We start from the raw sequence: 23,141 nt of genomic DNA on the forward strand, positions 1-23,141 counted from the left end.
GTTGGTAAGGTTGTAAGATGGCTTCACCTTGACATCTAAGGAATTACCAGAGTTTAAAGGTGATTCTTTTAAGACTGACTCTTCAGAGGGAATATTTAAGAATATTCAACCACCCTTCACTTCACAAGAGCATTACCCCACAATCCTGGCAAAGTGTTTCCTCTCTCAGCTCCTGGTTTTTTGGCAATCACTTCAGAAAGATCACTGTCTACATCTCATTGACTTTTCAAATGGCAATTGCCATTTCTTTCAATCACTTGAAAGTGTTTAAAGATGGTTCCAGAGTGTAGAAACACTTAAATATTTTTTCCTAAGAATTGCTGAGGATGGACTTTATTCTAAGTGCAGAAATCACTCTGTTTCATTTTGCAGAAGTAGAATTTGCCAAACATATTTTTCTATTTTTCTGATTCCTACTGTTTATTAAATGGAGCTTGTATTAAGCTCCATGATTGATCCCAGGGAAACCCCTATGGCTATGCTTGAGGTGAGGATTGAATGACCCTTCCCTCTTAGTGGAAGGTGTTTTGGGATCTAGTCAGCAGAAGATTTTTTTTGAAAATCCCCTCTAATTTCCACAGACCAACTTTTGTCCTCTTGAGGTGAATGCAGGGTTTTGAGAATCATGAAACTTGTCTCAGATATAGATGTCTGGAACCTTCTTTAGAATACAGCATTTTATTTATTAATTCTTATGGGGATTTTGTTGAAATTTCTAATTTAAACATCCTGATTTTTTTCTATTATGTTTAATCCATGCTCATTTTGTCTCTCCACATCCTTTGTAGTGTGCTAGTGCATCTGTGTAAAGCCTCACTGATTCATGTACTTTTCAACATCTCTATAATCTATTGAATCATTACCAGCAAAAGTGATCAAACATTCAAATGATTTTGCCCTTGCTGTGTTCTCTGTTTGAAAAGCATCCTTGTAAATTAATTGGACTAGCATAATTTATATCATCACTGACAAGCAGTGCAATGTAAATTATGATAATTGACAATAATGTGGTTTATTTTTTTTCTTATGATTGAGTATCATGAGCAATTTTCCTTCACTAATTAGAAACTTGTCCTACAAATTCCCAAACTTTTTATAATAACTTCCAGAACAAAAATGAAGATTAAGGAAATAGCTTTTACTTCTTAAATTAGTTGCTAATGGTTACTAAATGAGTGGTAAAAGACTTTAAACAACAAGTAGACAATTAGGTGAACAAGAAATAGCCACAATCATAAACTAGAGTGCTCATCTGACATAACTAAAGCTACACAATCAATTAAATTCTTGACCACTTCTAGTGACCTAGACAGAAAAGATCTGCCAGGAAAAATAAGTCTATTTTGATTATGATGGGTTAGTGGCATAGAGAACAATTAATAATTGAATTGTAAACAATCTTTGATCACATACACATATGCACAGAAGTCTAACTAGAGACAAATATTTAAATAATTTTGAGAAACTTCAGTCTTACAATTCTTTGTGTCATTACACCATAATGTGCTAACTGCTGAAGAGGAAAGCATTGAAATACTATTTTATAAATCATAAACATGTTCATTGATAGACGAATGGATAAAGAAATGTGGTATATTATGTAATGGAATAATACTCATCTATAAAAAAAGAATAAAATTTTTACATTCATGACAACATAAAATAAGTCAGACAGAGAAAAACAAGTATTGCATTATTTCCCTTTGTGGAATCTAAAAAACAAAACAAGTGATCAAACAAACAAACAAAAAACAAGGACAGATTTATAGATACAGAGAACAAACTGATGGTTGCTAGAGTGGAGAGGATTGGAATAGGCGAAAGAAATTAAGAAGTATATTCCAGTTATAAAATAAATAAGTCATAAGGATATACATCATAGGAAATATAGTCAATAATATTGTAATAACTTTGAATGGTAACAGATGGTTACTAGATTTACTGAGGTGATCATGTCATAAGTTATATAAATGTTGAGTCACTATATTGTACACTGAAAACTAATATAATATTGTATATCAACTATACATCAACAAACATTTTAAAAAGTTATTTCTATGTTCTCTTCTAATGATATTATTGTAATTAGCTAGTTATTAATAAGAGGAAAGGGGCAAAAGGAAGGCCAGATGTTATAGGCATGTCATTTAGACAGCTTCAGCAGGAAGCTACAACTTTACACACCCTAGCCGTCCAACAAAGAGAAGGTAGATGCATGCCCACTAAAGTTGGGATGACTAGAGAATGTGCTTTCTTGTCAGCAACATCCAGGACAAAGGTGATTAGCCAAAATGGGCATGGCAACTGCAAGGGTGCTGAAATTTGAGATATATAACCCCCTGAACAAAGAACTTCACTCTCTTGATTCCTTTTAGCAGGCTTGGTTCATGGCTTATGCTTGGTTTCCTGTGTGGCCCACGGCCATGCAGCCCTCCACACACAATAGATTAATGGACTGTATCTAGCCTGAACCCAACTTTTCCCATGGAAAGGGAACTCTGGATACTGGCTTTTCATCTGGTTTTACTGAAACCCCAGCTACACTTCTTTTATGACTGGACTAAGGGAAACGGGACTTGAGAAGCACAGGCATTTAATTCCACGCAAATAAAACCAACTCAATCTCCCATGCAAATCTCAGACATTTTTCTTTCTTGAGATATAGCAAGAAGTCCACCTCCAGTGGAGAAGAGTACCCCTTACTTCATACAATATTGCTAAGAGTTTTAAACTTAGGTTTATGACCCATTTTTGGCTTAATTTTTCTATATGATCTAAGAAAGGGGTTCAACTTCATTCTTTTGTGTATGTGGCTATCCAATAGACTCAGTGCCCTTTGTTGGAGAGACCAATGAATTGTCTTGACACCCTTGTCTTAACTTGTTTTTAAATACTGTACATTATAAAATGTTAATTTCTCTCATCAATTCTTGTTTTCATTCTATTGCTTCTGCCTTATTACCTTGTTGGTTCTCATTAGGATTAAGGTATATATATATTTGTATGTGTGTGTGTCATCTCATCCATATAATTGTGTGGTGTTTAAATATCTTAGTTATGAAACAGACTTCATTCCATAAAGATTTAAATGTTAAAACGGAAAAAATCAGAAGAAAAATCCTTTAGATATTCCTAAATTGTATGACTGAATTCTTAGAAACCACTTTTTAAAAAATATATATTTTTAAATTGATTTTAGAGGGGAAGGAAGAGGGTGAGAAAGATAGAAATATCAATGATGAGAGTGTATACTTTACTTGGCTGTGTCCTGCACAACCTTAACTGGAGATCAAGCCCACAGCCCAGGCATGTGCCCTGACCGGAAATCATACTATGACCACCTGGTTCATAGGTCAACGCTCAATTACTGAGCCATGCTGGCTGGGCTAAAAACCACTTTTGATTTGTTTTTAGAAGCAAATACATGAAAAGGAGATCACTGAGTACCTGAAATGGGGAACATGATGCTGTTAAAGGAGGGAGGCTGGGACATGAAGATAAATTGTATGAAGCAAAGAAGAGTGAGGGTATGGCAAACTTTGTTTTCCTGTATTGTGTGTTTGGGTTCAAGAATTAGATAGTCTTTTAAATAAAAGACAAGTAAATTAATTTGTCAATATATCAGGAGGGCTTATTTGAAAATATTATTATATAGTCCTGCTGGAAGAGTATTAGGAATGAATAGATTTTGTATCCCAATTATACTAAAAATGTATTTCTTTCTCTAGATGAAATACAATTAATATGAACAAACCTTCTTTATATTATATTATTTATATTGCTACCATATCATTTATGGAATGTCTATTCTGTTCTAGACTTTTTTTTAACTGAAATTATTTTATTTATTTAATTATTTTTACTGAATGCTCACAACCTTACAAGATAGTTACAGATGAATATCTCAGAAGTGTTAAATGATACTAGAAAGGCTAAGTTAATATTTAAACCAAGATTTCACCCAATTATTGCCTTGCACCAAAGTCCACATTCTTTTCTAGCCTAGGCACACAAAAAATTATTTGCCATATACTTATTGTATTATTAAGTATCAGAATCAACGCCAAAACATGCATTGCTTAGAGAAAAGTGGTAAAGGTATTCAGTACAAATTAAGAAAGAGGTGATTCTTCGAGCCTTGTCCTAGGAGTAGGATGGAGGAGATAAGATCAAAAGATGAAAGAGAGACAGTGGAGGAGTTCTTCCATAGACAATAGCATTACATAAGAAACTAGTCTCTTAAAACATTTAGTCTGAGTCTTATGAAAGATTGCTTTTTGATTCATCTCTTTAGGACAAATGTTCTTGCCTGATTTGATAGAAACGGCATTTTCTCTGCAGATACCTTTGAGCCATACTCTGCGATGCATAAAGTTCTTGTCGGAACCAGCTCTGCTGGCATGCTTGACTAAGCAAAATTATTCCTCTAAGCTATCTGAAATGGAGCTGAGATACCAATAAGCAAATCATAACACACGAGAATGGAAAAGTCAAACATTTATTCCATCCAGCTAGTGCTTACATTAATCTGATTAATTAAAGCATGAATGAAAACTATTTCCTCTTGTGTTGTGAAAGAGCAGCATCAAATTAGCTCTTCACCCTAGGAGACACACGGTGACTGTTGCCTCTCATCCTGCTTTCAGCCTCATTGCTTTCTTCGTTTAAAGCAGTGCCCTTTCTCTCATGTTTTCTATGCGTTTAAGTTGGGCCAATGCATAGCCAGAGAAGAGTTTCTGGTTGTTTCACTGGTGACCAGGCTCTAACTAAAGCAGGATTTTAATAATGAAATTAATCATGAAATTTATCAGTAGAGAAGCTCATATGCATGCCCACAAGACAACTACCCAAATGGAAATTACAATATGAGAGTTATACATTTCTTGAGGATTTTTTTCCAGGGGTTTAATTCCCACTTGAGTTTTATCTAATCAACTTTCCTCTAAATTTTTTTCTAAGCACCAGTTTTATTTCCATTTTTCTTTCTGCTTCATTTACTATGGGATTTGCTGCAGGAAAAAAAAAATGTTTGTTTTCAGTTCTAAAAATTGATGCTTAGGATTCCTTTAATTATATATATAAAAAAAACTTAATAATTTAGCCAAAATTGCTCTTATAATAGCCTTTTGCTCAAGATTTGATGTTGGATTTGACCTTTCAATGTCTGTATGAAACAATTTTTTGAATATATTAGTGAGACTTAAATTATCCTCTATTTTCATAAATGGGTCTCCAATTTGTCCAAAAGACCAGAAAGTGTTAATAGTATCATAAATGTAGAGCTGAAGTAATAGGGTATAGGAAATGAACTGAAATCAACTTAAAATGCAATTTAACGCTGGACCAGTGAGTCTCAGTGGCTGAACATCAACCTAGGAACCAGGGGGTCATGATTTGATTCCCATCAGTGCACATGTCCACATTGTAGTCTTGACCCCCCAGTAGATGGTGTGCAGGAGGCAGCCGATAGATTATTCTCTCTCATCATTGATGTTTCCATCTCTCTCTCTCTCTCTCCCCCCTTCTCTCTGAAATCCATAAAAACACACTTTGAAATGAAATTTAACTTGAAAATAATTGATTATGACATAAATTTGAAAATATTTGCAAAAAAAAAATCTTGATCAGAAAATTAATATACATAGTAGTAGTTTAAATATAACATATTATGTTTAAATAAACATCAAGTTTACTTAAAATTTATACTGGGTGAGATGCAAACAGGGAAGGTGAAGCTTTAAGTGGTAATAAAAAATGTAGGTTATAACATTTTTCCAAATTTAGAAGATATTTGGCCACATGATAAATTCATAAAACACATGCTCTGAAGGGCAAGGCAAACCCCCCTCCCCCTCCCGCATAGAATAGCAGGTCCTTAAATAACATCCTTTCATTCAATATTGCTTCCTTATAATGTTAATGAGAAAAGAGAAAGGTTGATTCCCAGCCAGGGCCACTGACTGTGTAGCATTTGCACATTCTCCCTTGTCTGCTGGGTACTCCAGTTTCCTCCCACATCCCAAAGATGTGCATATGAGGTTAATTGCCATGCCTACATTGCCTGAGTGAGTGTAGGTGTGAATGCACCTTGTGATGGAAAGATGTACTGTTCAGGGAAGTTCCCACCTTACATCCTTAGCTATTGGTATGGGCTCTAGCTATGCTCAACTCCAAACTGGAATAAGAGAGTTGAAAAAGAATTCTCTTATTTTTTTTTTATTAATCTTTCTTAAATGTTTATATAGCTTACATTAATTTCAATGTTTAATATTAGAAGTATTTGGAGTCTTTAAAATATTTTTATTTATTTCAGAAAGGAAGGGAGAGGGAGAGAGAGAGATAGAAACATCAATGATGAGAGAGAATCATTGATTGGCTACCTCCTGCACTTCCCACACTGGAGATTGAGCCCACAACCTGAGCATGAGCCTTTGACCCGGAATCAAACCATGACTTCCTGGATCATAGGTCAATGTTCAACCACTGAGCCATGCTGCTGGGCTGGGGTCTTTATTTAGAAATTTCGTGCTATCTTTGTGACCAGAACTATGCAGTAGGAATTTAACTCCTGTTTATATCAATTAGTCAATGGTAAAATTGGTTCCATTACACATTGTTTCATTTAAAGTTGCAGTTTCCAAAAACCTACTGACAAAAGTAAATAAGGACTTACTAGGTTTGTAGTGGAAGTTGTATAATTATACTGGTATGTATACTTCTGTTGTTTTACATAAGAAACCCCTCTGGTTTCCAAAGTTGGAAGTATAGCTCTGACATCTGCTATACTTGCCGAATTATGATATGTATCCCACTCATGCATATCTTGATTTCATTTTCCTTCTCATCTATTAAAAGTTGAACTACTTGAAGCAGAGATTTTTGCCTATTCATCTTTGTGTCCCTCGCACCTAACACAGGATTTACCCAATGGTCTGGATATTCTCAGACATTTGGAATTGCCTTCACCGTATTCTATCTTCTTCAGTACACATGACTAACACTTGAGGTGCAAGCAGGGTGAAGGAGAGCCCAGGAGCTATTTCTAGGAGGAAAACATTTCTTTGATCCTTTGCTCCTGCCCACAGTGTTAATAACACTTTGTTCAGCACCCACACTGTCAATTTCATGCCAGCTGGGACTCTTCTGATCAGAAGCCTTCTCTTTGTATCCCCAGGGTCAGACTAAAAGAAAGGTAGACCACAATGACAAAATTAAATAAAGGTGATATCTCAATGTGACAGAATCCAATGCCGAGGGAGGAAAACAAAGAAGATCAAAGGTTCTCTTGGGATTGCTATCAAGCACTGCCTACTGATAATTTTAAAATAATTTTGTAACAGCTTATTGTTTCAGAAGTAACTTCACAAGCATTTTTTTTCTATTCCATTGATCCTTATAACAACCTTGTGAATGTGGGTAGAAGAAGTAACTATAATACTATATCCAAGATAAGAGAGAGGGCATTGACGAGTCTACTTTAAATAGTTAGCACAGTCTTCACAGGTCCTGAGATTACAAAGACTGGTCGATCATCAGATGGTGATGGAAAAGAAAGAAGCTTCTCAGTGAAGATAACAATGTGAAGAAAGGGACAGAGGCATGAACATGTATATTGTGATTAGCAATACCCAGTAAGATAGAAACTAATAAGATAGACACAAAGATGAACAAGGTACAGGGTGGAAAGAGGGTGTAGGTAAACCTGCAAAGAGAAGGTAGGCAGAAATCACAGCACAAAGGCTCTTGCTGGCCATCCTAAAGTGCTGGGACTTCATCTCTGGCCAGCAGTGAGCCACTGAATGCTTCCTCCGGCTATGATTAGTTTGCGCTTAGTGGAAAATTTTTCAGAAAGCACCATTGCTTATGATGGAACATAGGCATTAAATCTTTCTCTGCTTCAACATGTCTGCTGTTTACAATTGAGATCCAATTCTATGGCTCTACCCAAGGTGAAATGTTATTATTAACTTGCTAACTATAAATCTTCTACTCTCAACAAAGCCTCTCTGAATGAAAGGGAGTAGAACTCACACTACTATATGAATAATCTCAGATAACAGTTTAAATTATATTAAAAAGTAATCATTTGCAACTGTTAGCCCATTATCATTACTAAAAAAAAAAATCATGCTCTTTACAATTAAAACACTTTGTCTCATCAGACAGAAATGATAGTAGGAGGAGAAGACAAAGAGCAGCCAGGGCACTGGATAGAGAACTGGGAGAGAGGCTGGAATTGTTGGCGCGTGGCAGAAAACCTGAGCTTTGCTGCGGTAACCACAACTGCCATTAAATCTGTCCCAGCAGCAAAACTCCCACTCTTTTATTTTAAGCCTTCTGTGCTGGTACTCTGTTCTAAACTTATAAGGCTGGATGATTTCTAACTAACAAGTGTTAAAAATACTGACTGTGGTCTGTGGATAAAATTTGAATCTGTGGGTAAAGTATTTTTCTCCTTCAAGAATTCTATTGATGAAAGCCTTTCATACTTATTTCCAAACACATACACAGATTTGGAAGCAGTGAGAGAAGTTCTCTGGAGTTATTTTGATTTGTGTTGTTTCTGTTTGGGAATCAATGGATAGAAACTGTTATATTAGGTTGCATATGATTTGTTTATTTTAATAGAACTTTAGAACTTGAGGCTGGGGGATAGAGCTCCTTTTATGATCTCAAGGGCAAGTGAGGGTAGACGAGTCTCAGGCTTTATCACTGGAGAAGCTCAATAGGCTAACGTTTGTGATGGTGTGTTCTATGGGATACTAGCCCTGAAGATATCCCAAAGAAAAAAAATTTCTCGAGACCCATGTTTATGGCAAACACTTCTTATAAAAGCTCTGTTAAAGAATCATAATACACATTAGTGCTTTAAATATCTTGAGAAAGCCTTGAGTAAAGAAATAATTTTTTATTGTCTTAATCCAATGTAATAGACTGCTAGTTTCCCCTCAAAATGTGTTCTCACCCTTTTCCATAGTAAAAGAGTTTAATCTGGATTATGGCTGTCCAACATCTTCCCTTGAAATCAGGCATAGCAAAACAATTGAGTCCTCACCAATGGATTATAATAGAAGATATATGTACAACTTCTACACTATTTGCTTAAACAAAAATTTCATATTCTCTACTTCCTCTCAGCCAACTTCAAATATAAGGATGAGGACAACACTCTGCCTTCATACTTTAAACGTTTATGAGAGAGATAATTTTTCTGTCCTGTTTGAGCTAGAGTATAATTTTGTTATATTGCAGTTTATGCTTTATTATACCCAACATTCTTTCAACTATTTTTAACCAAAGAAACATGTATATTGTAAAAGATCTTTTTTTCTTTTTGTGAAAGATCTATTAACATGTTGAAAAATGAAACTTCTAGGGAACACATTTTAAGCAGCACTGGATCACGCCAAAGGATTCTTAAATTATGATTTCTTGGTTCTTTGAGGCACATCTTGCTCCATGATTTTCCTCACCATTCTCTACCTCCTTGTTGGAACTTCTGTAATTGCTGGCTCAGATACCATCTATCGAATGTTTCTTCAGCATGTTCTATGTGGTCCTCTGGACCTGGCCAGCATAGAAGCAATAAAGGGGAGCATCAAGGGTCATGTGAGAATATTAAAGGGCCTGCAAGAGGTGAACATCAGTTTTGCTTACATTGTTTTAGTTAAAAGTCACATAGTCCTATCAACTCCAAAGACTCTGACAATAGTGACTTGGTTGTATATTAAAGAAACTGAAATGGTTTGGTGAATACAGATAATGGACTCTACTACTCTGGCATTTGAAAAAATGTCAGAGACTCACTTTCTTAATTCAGTTCTTCCTGTTGCACTGTCTTTTGAAAATACATGGAATGCTTCACAGAGAGCAGAACAAAGCAAGGGGGCTACTTTTATTATAATCTCCGTAAGGAGTGGTACCTCCTTTCCATAATCAGAGCCTATTCAGTATAGTAGAAAGAAAATTAGTTGGAGGATAAGATGATAGGGCTTCTAGTTCTCTCTCTTGAAGTGCTATCTTTGTTAAGTCACCTACCTCTTCTGCAGTATAAATCTGAGGTGTAAATCAGCTTCCAGATTTATAAAACAAGGGAGTATGCAGATATTTGCCCTGCATCTTGTTCTTTAAAAACCCAAGTGGATCATAGGAGTCAGATATTCCTATATCAGTACAAAAATCCTCAGTTCAAAAATCCATTGGACAACAATTTTGACAGGTGTACAAACTATGGTGAAACTCGAAGTGTTTTCCCCAGTCACATAGTTATCTTTCAGTTCTGTCTCCTATTGAGCAGAAATATAATGGTACAAGCAGGTGGAACTTAGATATTTGAGACCTTCCTCTTCACCTCAGCTACTTGTAGAACTATTGAAAGTGCCTCTGCACCATTTATATTGACACTGAATCATACCACCTATCTTCGTAATTGTTCAAACTCTAGATATAATTCAGCTCTCATATGCAAATGTTCATTCCTCTTTTGGTCCACTCACCCAACAACTCTGTCTACCAATTCTGAGGAACAAAAAGAGATCCTTGCTGAATATTTTATGTCATCTGACAGGTTTAGCTTCCTCATCATGGATTCAGTTTGTATCTCAACATTCATATCATTTATTTCTGGCTCACTGCCTTCATCTATTCACTTTCTTGATGATAATGTGAATTCATTTTCTGTGATTAAAATGGTTTTCTATGCTCTATATGATGATTTTGACCCTTCTTGTTCCATAAACACACATGGAAACTTTTTCTCTTTTCTTATGCCGTATTTTCTTTTTAATCCAGGAAGGAAATGTGTTAAATGTCTCCAAATATGCAGACATTTTTCTCTAGGCCTTCTACAGACCTCAACTGGTGATCAAAATGGGTATTTCAAGCCACCCTGTCAATACAATGGGATCCTCTTGTGTATAGCAAGCATCCCAATGGCTAACTTTGGGAGATCCTGATTTGATCAATATATTTTGTCATTTCTAAAGTTTTATAATTACTAATGATAGGTGACTGCTGGTTTCACCACTCTTTGTTATAATTACTAATGTCAAGAAAGCAAAGAATTTCATATAATCTGTTATTAGAACAGAAGCCTTCCTCACTCAAAGATACTGTTAGCTTATGCCCTGAAAGCTGCTTTAGTGTGTGCCAGGCAGATATTTATACCCCCATGAAAAAAATCTCTATGTCATTTATATTTTTATCCCCCAGGAAACTGGTCCTGCTGAAATAGTAAGATCAATTAATCAATGAAATCTCCATTGAAACCGGAGCACTTTCTTTTGAGATCATCTTCTTGAATGCAGCCTGAGTCACTAAGTGCCCCTAGCTGATCACAGGATCAGTTTTGACATTACACATGCACAGCTGTCCAGAACCTCACCTGTTCATAGGCTTTGTATATCACTTCCCCCACCACTGACCTTATGCTATTCATCTCTACTAATATTATTCTGGTGGTGATGTTTCATTTCTCAAAAAAACACATTTAAATGATTGCTCTGATGTCAACCTCCTCTCTACTTTAGCATCTCAGTGGCTGACTGCGTGACTAAAACAATGTTTATCCATCCAGAGAACTCTATTTCCAGTTAGTTTTTAAAACAAGGAGATGCCCACCACAGCCAAATCCAAGAGGAGAATAAGCTGGCTCCTCACTGGTTTATACACCTCACCCAATGATGCTGGATGCTGGAGGAACACTATTTGGTGCTTAGATGTCAAAGTTGTTAATTCTGTGGCATTTCATTTCTAAGTATTCCATCAACTCCTGATATCCCTTATCTTTTATAAATCAGTGATTTGCCCGGCCTAAGAAAGTGCCATCCTAGTGAACTATGATGTGATAGAGGTCACTTTTAAGTAACTTGTACATTGTGATGAGCATGGGTCAAGGGGAAAAAATATACAGTGCCACCTCTTATCTTCAGAAACTAGAGTACTGATTCCTCGTTGTAGGGTGAACCTGGAGACACTCAAAGACTTCTCCAGACCTCATCTTTCGCTTACTACTCCATCCCAAAAGCTATTAGCATCTTTCAGGCTCCAGCACTTTAAAATTTTATTTTTATTTTTAAAATATATTTTATTGATTACTTACAGAGAGGAAAAGAGAGGGATAGAGAGTTAGAAACATCGATGAGAGGGAAACATTGATCAGCTGCCTCCTGCACACCCCCTACTAGGGATAAGCTCCCAACCAAGGTACATACCCTTGTCCGGAATCAAACCTGGGACCCTTCAGTCCACAGGCCAATGCTCTATCCACTGAGCCAAACCAGTTAGGGATAAAATTTTATTTTGAATTCACTTTCTCACTTGGTGATCAGAGAGGGTTCCAAGAGTGAAAACAGAAGTATCAAGAAATCTTGAGTCCTACTTAAAATTAGAATAATATCACTTCTACTAAATTCTATCGCTAAATCATGAGGTCAGCCCAGATTAAAGATTTAAAAAAAAATAGTTTCTATCTCTTAATGGTAGTCACAGAGAAAAAGACATGAATATACGGAGGAGAAAAAGATTGTGACAATGTTTACAATTAAACCATAGTAGATTTGCTAAGAATGTATTAAAAATCCAAATTCAAATATGTTTTATAACTATTTAAAATGCACAACTTATTAACATTGAACTTTTTGTTTTATGAATAGTCAAAATTGAAGTGATATGCTAGCAATTAACATATATTAAACATTTTAGGTAATTAGGTACCTATTTGTTGAGGTGAATTGATTTTATGTCACATAATCTCAAGGCCTTTAAAGAGGCTTATTGTGTTCACAGGAGCATGTGGTGGCATGCTTGAAAATACATGAATTCCCATGATACATTAGACACATCTTTCTAAAGGGTAAATTTTGCTCTCAAAATAATATGAAAAATAATATTACAATAAAACATTTAAATATTACATAAATTATTATAAAATTTTCATGATTTTAATGATAAAGTAAGGCTTCAATGGTATTTTTATGTTTTGGCATCTCAGGCTCTGACTTGCTGTTTTCAGTCTTCTTGGCCACTAAGAATGCTATTCTGGAAAATGTGCGAAAAGTTATCATAATTTCTGTGTCCTGAGAGTTTATATCAGGATCCTATGTTTTTGCAGAAAAGTTAGGAGATAAAATAGTTGAGTGTCAATATTTAAATAATTTGATCTGCTAAGTCACTATATTTACTTGTGCAGTGTTAATAATGTATTTTTAATCTCAATGGTATTGTAAAGATAGGAGTAAGGTAAAATTTAGAGAACCAAGTTTGTCCTTCTAAATGAACTCTAGACTGGTTACTGAAGAGTGGGCTTAGGTATCCTCATATATTCAATGAGAGCACTAATGCTGGAACAATATATGTAATATAATCTTATAAAGTATAAGTTTAAAGGATTTATAAAAATCCAAGGAAAATATGACTGATAATCATATTTTTACTAAATAGATTCATTAGCATTATGGCTTCTGATCAACTACATATTCTGTGGAAAAAATATTGCCTAAATAGTACCTAGGTTTTTGTATCTTCGATACTATCAGTTATTCTGGAAGACATAAAACTTTTTAAAATGGAATTTGTGGGAATCCCTTTCACATCCCGCATGGTTCAGGGTTCCAGTTCAGGATTTGGGTTCTAGAGAAGGCCGCACACAAATGAAAAGAGACTAGAAAAGTATTAATTTGGGAATATTGGGGGCCAGGCGGGAGCTCACCTCTAGTGGGAGGACTATCCTGGGCTCTGGCCTTGCTATCCCTTTTATTGAGACTATGGGATACACCCATAGCCCTTGGGCAGGAAACTCCAATAACAGAAATTTACATAAGACAATAGAGATGGAGGCTGCTTCAGCTAACAATGTTTCAACTAAGCAATGAGCGAACTAGTTCTGACCTTTCAGAGCAACCAGCTAATAATGATTCAACTAAACAGTGAGTGAACTAGCTCTGACCTTTCAGAGCAATGACGGTTGTTGACAATGATCAGTTTCCGGCAGGAATTTATAAAAATTTATAAAAATTACAAGACAACATTTCAGACCAGTTTAAGACTTTGAGTGCTGGAGTTGGTTTTCAGCACCACGGACAGAGTTATAGCATTTCTGCAGTAGCAGCTAATGAAAGACTTTGGAATATCAAAATATTCGGGAGAATTTTAGGTTACATACCTGTCCTCAAATATAGATGGCATTGTAAAAAAAGTGAAAGATGTCTATATTCTTATTTTAAAAATTAAAAATGAACCAGGGCTTCACAATGGACCATAAAAAAAGTAATTTAAAAATATATTGTTGAGTACATAGTATATATTCTCAGTTAACTGGTCTTTACCAAATGCATTCTCGTTATAATTTAAGTTTTCTCTTATTCCCAATAGGGTATAACTACTTGCTGTAGAATACAATAATTATCAAATTTCACATACGGTGCAATTTGATACCTGTATGCTTTGAAATATCATTAAAAGCTGGGACTGATTAAAGATTTTCTATTAATTTTTAGTGTAATTATTTATCCTGTATTGACTTTAACCCTTCAACATCCCACAAATAAAAAAATAATAATAGCATAATTCAGAATTTATCTAGAAACAAGAACTTATACAGCTTCTCCTCAAAGGGGTACCCAGTAAAGACAAATTTGACTTACAGAATTACTTACAGCAGTTACTTTTGCAGGTGGTAAAAAAATGTTGAATAAGTCTTAAGGTAAGAATAAAGGTATTTTTAAAAATATGTCGTAATTGACTTTAGAAAGAAAGGGAGAGGGAGAAAGAGAAACATCAACGTGAGGGAGAAATTTTGATGGGTTGCCTGTGTTTGACCAGATGAGACAACACCCAACCAAATGAGCCACACCAGCCAGGGCTAAATTTGAAGCATGAAGTTTTTAATAATGTATGAAAAGCTTCCATTTAAATATAAGTTAAATAAATTTAACTAAATGAAAAATAAAATCCTAAAAGTAGGATTACATATTTTAAAAATTAATACCCTAATGCTTCTTAAATATTTAATTTACAATTAACTTTAAGGTAGTTTAGTTCAAATAGAGTGGAATTATGAGCTATACACCACTTAATCAAACCTGCTAGATGTGGCATTGCCAAAGGATCTTGAACGTGGTTCCACTTTTGGCCAGGAGATGGTGCTGTCATGTAAGACGCCGCCTTCCATTTATGTATTTATTTATTTATTTATTTCAATTTAGCATGCTGCTTTCTAACAGACAGCGGATACCATCCAGTGAGTGTCAGAACGGAAAGCCAAGGCAGAAGCAGAGAGGATGCTGTGGTCATCCTTTCTTGTTTTTTTATTTTTAAGTGAAGATGGAACACATATAGGATTTTGCTTTCTGCTTTAGTTGAAATTCGAAGAACTGCATTGGAGACTATACATCACACATATGGATTCTGTGCTATGATTTACAATTACCTTTCTTTCAGGTAAGCCAACATGATTCTATCTTTGACCTATCAAAGATTGTTATCTCTGTTAATGAAAACGTTTAAAGTAAGATGTGTGCTTTGTAAACTTAGATTCAGATCTAAAGGATTTAAAAGCTCTAATTCTATCTGTTCTGGGTTTTTAAATCTTCCTAGACTGAAATGAACTCGAACCCTAGCATGCTGTATTTTAATAATCCTTCGGTTTTCTGGTCTTTAGTGTTCTATACGTGTGTACCTTTGTAAAGCTTTCAAAGTGAAGGATGGATCTGCCTCCTTCCTTCGCTTTGAAATAGGGAAATACTGCTCCTTAATTCGGCGAGCAAATTGTAGAGATGTAATGAAGCAGATTAACATGGCAGTGGCTTTGCTAAAGCCCGGAGCTGAGCCTTCTGGTAGCAGCCTCAGAGGCATGCCGGCATCCTGAGCCTAAAGGCCTTTGGAACACTTCCTGCCGGTAATGCTATATCTTATTTGTTTTTGTCTGTTTTTTTGTTTTGTTTTGTTTTGTTTTTTCCTTTTTAGAAAAAAATATGTCTTTCTCCCACATCAATGGAAGATTTATGTAACGTGTTTAATAGACTTGGAATGATAATACAGAGCTTCCCCCTTCCCCCTTACTCCTTATGGATGTAAGGAGTAGACTGAAGACAAATTAATTGCTGACAAATGGATTTTCCTCTGATCTTAGTGGCTTTGTGAGGATAGGACTGTGGCCATTAAAAATAGTGGATATGGTATAAGGTGTTCACATTCTAAATTATTTTTGATCATGTGACTTTAGCTGTGCGAAAGAGTGGAATGACTCAGGAGCTAGAAACTGCCTGCAACAGCCCTGTTTTTTTTCTGCTTCTTCTCATGCCTTCCCCTAAATCCTCTTCTTATTTCTATCAAATTAATAGGAAGAAATCAATAAAAGAATCCTGCATTTACAAGTGCCAATTGCCACTTAGATTGGTTTAAAATGAAATTGTAAAATATTTTGCAAAATTGTTTTTAAAATCCTCATTCTCTTCTCCTTGGAAAGAGATGTGTGTATCTGTGTGTGTGGGATGCGGGGGGAGGTGGCAGGTGGTGAGGGTGCATCAGGATGTTTCTGTCTCACTCAGCATTTTCCTATAAAGAGGTAACTCTGCTCTGTCAGAGGTGGTGACAGCTATGGGGAATGAGTTTATAGAATGATTTGAAGCACCAAGAAAAATAAATCCATTCTTTGGACATGTAGGACCTATAAAGAGATTTAAGTCCCACGTGTTTCTATATGCATGGGAATGTTTAGAATCACAGATCTTTATCATTTATCTATGTCGTTTAAAGAATAACAACTGTGGCTGTGAGATTAAGTGACTTTCCTAGAGCCACACACTAAATTATTATAGAATCAGAGGCAAGACTAGATCACTGGTTAGCAGTTTCAGTGTCTTTCATAGTAGTGACTCAATTTACCTCTGGTGTGAATCCAAGTAGCATATAGCAGGTATACTGAAATAGACTGTGTGTGTGTGTGTGTGTGTGTGTGTGTGTGTGTGTTTGGGTAAATTATATGAAGTAGAATTTCAGTACACATGCTACTCAATACATATTTTATGTAGTGTTCAATTTTCTCAGGCCTCTGACAAAGCATCCAAGAAAACAAAAACAATGCTATGGAGACTCTCTTTTTCTTACTATTCTTCTCTCCTCATTTAAAAAAAATATTTTATTGATTTTTTACAGAGAGGAAGAGAGAGGGATAGAGAGTTAGAAACATCGATGAGAGAAAACCATCAATCAGCTGCCTCTTGCACACCCCCCACCAGGGATTTGCCCGCAACCAAGATACATGCCCTTGACCGGAATCGAACCTGGGACCTTCCAGTCTGCAGACCGACGCTCTGCCACTGAGCCAAACCGGTTTCGGCCTTCTCTCCTCATTTGATGAGGAATACTAGTCTACTCTATGCCCATGAATGATATCATGGTAACTTATTAGTTCACGACTCTATTCCTCCTACCTAATAGAACAAACTGTGCATGTCCATTAGTCTATCTACCCTTATAAGAACATCATCTTGTGCCCTATCCTTCCATCTGTTTTTTTTTCCACTTACTGGGCCTACGCTACACCCTACTTCTTTAATATCTTGAGAAAGAAAATAAATTCAAATGTGGCACTCCCACATACAATATATATGGAGTACCACATACCTACCAAGAAGTGTCCACTGTAGAGACTAAGTCATAAACAGAGGCATAGAGTTTACCTCATGGGGTTTGACATGGAAATGTGCATGTACAGATAGCACTGTAGTTCGAAATATCATAAACATGAAAATGAAGATGAGAAAGTAATGGGGCAGGTATGTGAATACCTGTCTTGTACCAGGCACCGTGTTATGCCTGAGAGTCAGAATAAGCCAACGTTTACTGTTTCTGAGCATGAGGAGCTCAGAGCCCAGAGAAAATAATGTTAAGAGGATTTGAAAGTTAAATTAGATTTTTAAGAGTGAGTTGAGTATAAATAAATAAAAATAGAAACAGGGGCTCAGACTGAGGATTAAACAAGAAATGAGAAAAATTAGATTTTAAGACTTTTGGCAGTGAAAGAAAAGAGATAACTTTTTTTTAAATTGAGGGGGAACATACTGTTGAGGGAAATTTGATTTTAGATAGGATTAGAGAAATCTCAGGCTCTTTATAGAGAAAGGTTATTAAGTCATAAAAGAAATATTTGTAAAATGAAGAGAAAAAATAAATTGGAATCCAATAGGAGATAAGAGAGGGAAGGTTCAAAAACGAACCTTTGAGATAGGAAAGAGCTGATATTGAAAAAATTCAAAAGTTGATGTAAGGTGCCCTGTTCTTAGAAATTAAATCCTTGTCTATAAGATAAATATCATATATATATTTGGATCCAGAAAAGAGTATTTGTGGATATGGACTTTCTGGAATAAATAAAAAACACACTTTTCAACAGAGCACACTTTTGCCATATTAATCCTTGACGTTAAAACTAATAATGCTGTTTCATATTATGCTTATTGTACATACTTTAGTTATTTATTTTTTATCCAAATGACCTGTTTAAAAGCAGCTTCTATTTTAAGTTTGCATAGGATCGGACCAATACAAACCTAGTATGGGTATCTACTTTGATTATTAAAGTTTAGTTTGCCAGCATCTGAACCAATTATTCAAACTCTGGCCTTTTCCTCCCTCAGTTTCATTCGTACTTTGACAAGGATATGGGTACTGAGAGAAAAGTCCAATTAGTCACGCACTTCCTTCCTTAAGCCCCTTTGTGCAGCTTCCCATCAGAAGTTCTCGCTTCTAGTGATGGTGCCAGAATCCTCTTGCACATTTCCGAGAGCCAACGTCTAAGCATTTCCTTGCACTGACATGCCGTGGGATGGCAACGTGAGGCCTTGAAGAAGGCACAGGCGTGATGAGGAATCTCCGCCTTCACAGGGACGCCTGCGAAGTAACTGCTTTCTCAGGTCAGATGGGCTCGGTTCCGGTCAGAACTGGATGGGAAGAAAATCACTTCCTGTGTCTATATCTGATTTAATTGAGCTGTGTGGCGCCGAAACCGGTTTGGCTCAGTGGTAGAGCGTCGGTCTGCGGACTGAAAGGTCCCGGGTTCGATTCCGGTGAGGGGCATGTACGTTGGTTGCGGGCACATCCCCGGTGGGGGGTGTGCAAGAGACGGCTGGTCGATGTTTCTCTCTCATCGACGTTTCTAGCTCTCTGTCTCTCTCCCTTCCTCTCTGTAAAAATCAATAAAATATATTAAAGAAAAAATAATAATTGAGCTGTGTGGTGAGCCTGACAGTTTAAGGAGGGAAGGGCAGAAGTAAGCATTTAGGTGGCAGTTCAGATACAGATACACCTTTTTCCTCACCTCAGGGCTGACTGGGGGCAACATTATAAAGGCAGACATCAGTGTTCTCTTCTTCCCTCCTCTCTCGATATCCTCATAATTGTCTCACTCAACTGCTAAGCCTTAAATGAGATGGTCTAGCTTCAGTTCCCAGCCACACATTTTAGCTGTGTTTATTTTTATTCTGTTGTGATTAGGAAATTTCGGGTCATGGTTGCCAGCTATAGAACCCTTATCCATTTCAGAACTTGGTATTTATTTGTCTCCATCCTTTCCTGACCATCAGTGTGGCACTGTGGGGGCGGATGGGGTAGCTGATGATCTGAACCAGAAACATTAACTCAAGTTTGATGTCATTGATTAATGCAATTGTGCTGTCACAACTACACTTGAGGTTGGTAGTAGAAGTGCTGAGGAGTATGATCACCATGCCACAAACCAGGCTTATCACTTCTCACCTCAGAGCGAGCACTTTCAAAGGGATTACATTTTATGTTTGGTTTTGTTGTTGATTCTCTTTGAAAAATATTTATTTTATAATTTTACTAGAGGCCCAGCACACATGAAATCATGTGCAAGTAGCTCGCTTCTGCTTGCCTCAGCTGGACACCCAGCCCATCGCTGCTCGTAGCTCTCCACAGTTAGTAGCTCTCTGCAGCTAGTAGCTCTCCACTGCTAGTCGCTCACATCCCACCCCGTCCACTGTCACTCTTGTTTGGTCATGATGGGGTTATGATGTGATGGCCACGGGCCTTCTATATAAGAGATACTAGGTCATAGAAAACACAAAGCAGGCCTCAGGGTAATATATTTAATATTTCTACTCTAAGTAAACATGCTAGAAGGTATACAGTAAGGACTTCTAAAGTCCCTATTGAAAATTTTGCTAACAAAGGTCACAGATACTACAATAGTTTTTATAGTGAATTTTTAGAGAAGGCGAGGAGGAAAGAGAAAGAAAAATTGATGTTACAGAGATCAAACCCACAACCTGGGTATGTGTCTTGCCTGGGAATAAAATCTGTCACCTATTGATATATGGGATGATGCTCCAATCAACAGGGCACAAATACTTTTAACGTCAATTCCAGACCACTTTCAGATGCTGCCAATAGAGGGGGGAAAAATCCCACTTCTTTTCCTGATTTTATCACTTTTTGCTCTATAATTTATTAATGCAGATTATTCAAGGTGCTTTAAATATTGATGAGAGTTACAAACAAGTTTCTTTCAAAAGGAAACCAGTTAGGAAACATTTTAAGAGATTTTAATATACTGTACATGTTAAATTTTTAAATACTGTGGTTTGGATTTTTCCAACAGCTACTTCACATGCCTATTATCTTTAGAATTCAAATTTAATGTGATCTATAATTTTGTTTAAAAATAGTAATGGTAAGATTTTTGAGGAAAAAGTGGTTTGTTTATGTTGGTGGAAGATCTTGCTTTAGGATTCATCTAAGAGTCACAATGCCTATGAAAGCAAATAAGATCTTTAATCTTCAAAATTGTAATTTTGTGCCATATTGATTTTAAGGCACGTTATAATTATATATTTTTTATAATGATGATGAATATTATTGGTAATATACAGATGCCTATTGACATTATTTCTATGTAGGAAAAGGTGGCCTGCACCAGGAACATGAAATAACATTATATGAAAACTCAAAAGTAAAAGCTACTAGCTTATCTCCCTGCAATATTTATACATCAGCGTCATCTCCCTCCTACTTCATTTGGGTTTAGAGAAATCAGAGATAGGTGGAAGCAGAGGTGAAGGTGGACTTTGTAAATTTTTCCTGGTAATATTCCATTAAACATTCTTTTTTTCTATTGCCAAAGGAACTACTGGCATGAGTGGCTCTTGGACACAGGGGCTGAGGTATTACATATGTGTGCAAAAATCCCCAACAAAACAAAAGGACCTCACAGTAGGAAGTGGAGCGAGGCTGGGAAGAGAAGGGCAGGCCAACAGTGAAGGAGAAGGGTCCCTGAGCTGGCTCACCCAGCCCACCCACATTCCACTGTAGAACTCTTAAGGAGTTCCGGAAGCCTAAATGTAAACATGGTCTTCCAGGTTTTTATAAAATTGATTTGTCAAGGTAAGAAGGTTGATCATACATTATTTAAAAGTTCATTAGCTTGGTTCATAATTTTTATTTATTTATTTATTTATTTAAAATATATTTTATTGATTTTTTCACAGAGAGGGATAGAGAGCCAGAAACATCGATGAGAGAGATACATTGATCAGCTGCCTCCTGCACACCCCCCACCGGGGATGTGCCTGCAACCAATGTACATGCATGCCCTTGACCGGAATAAGTATGCAGACCGATCCTCTATCCACTGAGCCAAACCGGTTTCGGCTGGTTCATAATTTTTAATTATTTAAATGTGTGTCTGCTTCCATTTGTCCTTTAGCCACAAGATTTTCATTTGGAAGAAAATATAATTACTAACTGCATTAATAATAATAAAAAAAAGTCTTCTAACAAAAACCTTTTGTTATTTGAAGAAATGGTTTAAGAATCATTTAATATATTTTGTCACAATGTGTTAAAAGATTTTTGTCACAACGTGTTAAAAGATTTTTGAGTGCAAGAAAATTATTTTAATTAACTTTTTGTTTCTACTTGCCAAAAATTAATTTTGTACTGGAATAAAATGATCTTAGGAAGCTATCACCCTCAAAAAGAGCTTTTAAGTGTTTGAGTCATTATTGTACTTAACAATGATTAAGTCTTGTATAAGTATCTAGAATCAGTTGTGGTTATAATACACTTTCAGCATGAGCATGTCTTCATGGTATTAATAAATAAATATGCAATTTTTCCCTGCTACATATCATGTGGGTGATATGTATGGGAAAATGACAATGGAACATCAAAGTCTTGATGAGACTCATATGAAAGATCATGGATTGGTTTGAATATCATGATAAATTTATGATAAGATCATGATGAGATAATTGATGTAAAAGGTAAAATATCTAAGGCATGAAGCAAGCCAGTCAGGGACAAACTATAGATCTTTATCAACCCAGCATTACCAGCTAGGATGTTTTCTTCCTTTTCTGTGTCCCCTGGATTAAGCCACTGTCCTAGTCCAGAAATTGTCAGGCAGTCAGGATGTGCCAGAGAAGTGCTCAGACTTATTAGTACACTGGCTATTTCCTGGTCTCAGAAAACTGGGAAACCTAGTTGTAGACAGAGTGACTACTAAGTGTATGCTCTATTCTAAAGCACAGTGTGATTTGTTAATAATTTCTCCAGACAACAGGAGTGAAACAGGACTGTCCCTGACAAACTGTGATATATGGTCACCCTATTTCTAAGAATATGTGAGTTGGTTTTGTCTATATTCCTTATCTTAGTGGAACCCCTGTGTCTTCTCTGTGTCCTTTCTAATCTTCATATTCATATTCAAAATTTTCTTCTCATTTAAATACCTGGTAGTAAAAAAAAAATAATCTTTCTTTCATGAAGTTCATGAAATTCTCCATGACATGATATGGGCTTTAAGAGTGCCACTTTGATTTGCATAATGTTAGCAAGTGTTAGCAAACAATGGCTTTCTATAGACTCTTTTGTTTAAAATAGTTGGAAAATAAAGAATAGTTCATGACATAAAAAGTATATGAAAATTGAAGTTTGGTGTCCATAACTAAAGTTTTATTGGATTATTAATGCTCATTTCTTCATGTACAGTCTATAGCTGTTTTTAGGCTGTTACAACAGAGTTGCTTAGTTGCAACGAAGACCATATGGCTCACAAAGCCAAAAACACTTACTAAATGGCCTTTTTAGAAACTGGGTTGCAGTCTGCTAGCCTATATGCT

At 36.1% G+C, this 23,141-nt stretch overlaps 1 protein-coding gene across 1 annotated transcript in view; it reads left to right on the forward strand.

The window, feature by feature from the left end:
* Positions 1-15,243: 15,243 nt before the first annotated feature.
* LOC311626364 (sodium channel protein type 2 subunit alpha) overlaps positions 15,244-23,141 on the forward strand; it is a 109,038-nt gene continuing 101,140 nt past the window's right edge. The window contains exon 1 of the mRNA XM_084891565.1: positions 15,244-15,438. The gene's annotated coding sequence lies outside the window, so the exon portion shown is untranslated. The remainder of the gene's footprint in view (positions 15,439-23,141) is intronic.

This window comes from Pipistrellus hanaki, assembly GCF_964339955.1.
Source record: "Pipistrellus hanaki genome assembly, chromosome: 8".
Taxonomy (NCBI): domain Eukaryota; kingdom Metazoa; phylum Chordata; class Mammalia; order Chiroptera; family Vespertilionidae; genus Pipistrellus; species Pipistrellus hanaki.